We start from the raw sequence: 2,769 nt of genomic DNA on the forward strand, positions 1-2,769 counted from the left end.
CGTGTTTCTGCGAGTGAGTCAGTGAACAGCAGGCGAGCCAATCAATCACATGGAATAACTATTTGCACAGTTAATCTTGAACACCAGAAAATGGTTGATCAGCACATGTGTTAGAGTGTCAGTCTAATAATCTGAATGTTGTGGGTTCAAAACCAGCTTATAGCAATCTTTTATCTCAAACTGTGACCATTACTTTGACAGACAAATGGAAGCACAAAATCACGACTTTTTTATAAAAAATATTGCAGAAAATTGTGCCACACAGCAAGATTTTTCGCTATCCTCGTAATATATAGATAATAATATAGTATAGGTAAAGTGCCAAGTTGAGTTACTTCTTTTGGGTTTTATTTTGGCACTCCAATCATAGGAATTATAAATGCTTATATTGGTGACAAGTTATGTTATAATGCATTCCCCTAAAACTAAGAACATGTTACAGTATACAATATTTATTGTTGAGTTTCCTATGAAGATATCTGATATCTGTCTCAGGCTGAGAAAAGACATAGAGTCATCAGATAGCAGAGAATTGTTCAAGAAGACTGATGACAACAACAAAGATACATCAGAGGCATACAGAAGCAATGGTTCAGTGTACTTTGATCTAAGTGAATATGACAAGGCATTTGAATACCATACAAAAGCATTGAAGATGAACCAAACCATGTATGGTGAAAATATTCATTCAGACCTTGCTGTAGACTACAACAACATAGGTTTAGTATACTACTCACTAGGTGACTATGGACAAGCACTAGAATATTACACCAAGTCATTGGATATGCGTAAAGCTATATATGGTGCTGAGGCTAATCATATTGGTATTGCTACTAGCTACAGCAACATCGGTTCAGTATACTACTCACTAGGTGACCATGGACAAGCACTAGAATATTACACCAAGTCATTGGATATGCGTAAAGCTATATATGGTGCTGAGGCTAATCATATTGGTATTGCTAATAGCTACAGCAACATCGGTTCAGTATACTACTCACTAGGTGACCATGGACAAGCACTAGAATATTACACCAAATCATTGGATATGCATAAAGCTGTATATGGTGCTGAGACTAATCATACTGTTATTGCTACTAGCTACAACAACATAGGTTCAGTATACTACTCACTAGGTGACTATGGATAAGCACTAGAATATTACACCAAGTCATTGGATATGGATAAAGCTGTATATGGTGCTGAGACTAATCATACTAGTATTGCTACTAGCTACAACAACATAGGTTTGGTATACAACTCACTAGGTGACTATGGACAAGCACTAGAATATTACACCAAATCGTTGGATATGCATAAAGCTATATATGGTGCTGAGGCTAACCATACTGATATTGCTACTAGCTACAACAACATAGGTTTGGTATACAACTCACTAGGTGACTATGGACAAGCACTAGAATATTACACCAAGTCATTGGATATGTGTAAAGCTATATATGGTGCTGAGGCTAAACATACTAGTATTGCTACTAGCTACAACAATATAGGTTCAGTATATGAATCACTAGGCGACCGTGAGCAAGCGCTTGACTGTTACACCAAATCTTTGGATATACTTCACATAATACACTACGAAAAACCAAATCACCCTGACATACAGCTTTTACAAACTAAAATCTTCACTCGCCTAAATGAAGTTTCTTCTGAGTAGCTATTTTCTGAGTAATCTTTTGTGTCAAAATTGGTAACTTTAATACCACTACCAGTGCTTGCATCTTTCCTTTTTGATTCTACTGTATGTTTTGGGTATAATGTTTATCATTGAACATTCAGTTTAGCCTTCTGCATTAATTGTGACAGAAACATGCTTTATTATATCCTCCGTATTTTCCTGTGCGTAGTCCATGTTTACTCGAAGAAGTCTTTAGAGCGTTTTTTTTTGTTTAAATTTATTGCATTCTTTTTTTATTATAATGTATAATAACACTATATATATTATATATTTATGGTATTATATAGTAATATCGACAGCTCTTGGTGAGGTATATTGATTGTTCATAGTTGTTAATTGAGGTGAAGTCTAAAACTGGGTTTAATATTACTACAGAGTGGGGATGCAGCTCCAACTTCCACTATAATAACCGAGTTTTTATTATTATAAAGCTTGAGCTTTTGCAGATTTAATATAGACCAGTGGCTACATGAGTTAAATCAGTTGAATCAGCCGTTTTTCTTTGATTAGAATCAAGCATCATGTCTAACCAATTGTTATAAAGTCATAGGTTAGTGTATTTGGTATTTTGAATTTCTTTATTCAACTGAACACTATGATTGCTAAAGATAAACTGCCCTCGTTGTATCCAGCAAGTTTGATCAACTAGTATGATGCAAGACGCAGAAACAGCAAGCAGCAAGTAAAAACAACAGGGCATTGAATGCAACTAAGCCACATCATGACACAAATCCGTAGCCGATATCATGAAATGCATTCTGCTTTTACAGTTCTTGCTTTGAGGGCTAAACTTTACAATTATCTCAACAGATCAATAACATTATTAATGTGTTTTTCCTCCACATATATTCTAATTATCAATAAAACTCCATCTTATATACAAGAGTGGTGATCCCACTGTACAATAACTTTTTACAACAATAAGGCATTGAAACGCATGAAAATATTTTTGGCATAATGTTTTCAGAAGTTGCTTTCTCATGTCAATCAAATGCCTTGCCTTTCACATTACTTTTAACATCGGTAATTTGGTACTATGCTATAGACCTGTCTTTAAAGATTTGCTACTCTTG

The 2,769-nt window shown here is 34.9% G+C and overlaps 1 pseudogene; it reads left to right on the plus strand.

The window, feature by feature from the left end:
* The first annotated feature begins 433 nt into the window (after positions 1-433).
* On the plus strand, positions 434-1,675 carry LOC137394327 (uncharacterized; annotated as a pseudogene).
* The last annotated feature ends 1,094 nt before the right edge of the window (positions 1,676-2,769 follow it).

The sequence above is a fragment of the Watersipora subatra genome, chromosome 4 (genome assembly GCF_963576615.1).
Source record: "Watersipora subatra chromosome 4, tzWatSuba1.1, whole genome shotgun sequence".
Classification (NCBI taxonomy): Eukaryota; Metazoa; Bryozoa; class Gymnolaemata; order Cheilostomatida; family Watersiporidae; genus Watersipora; species Watersipora subatra.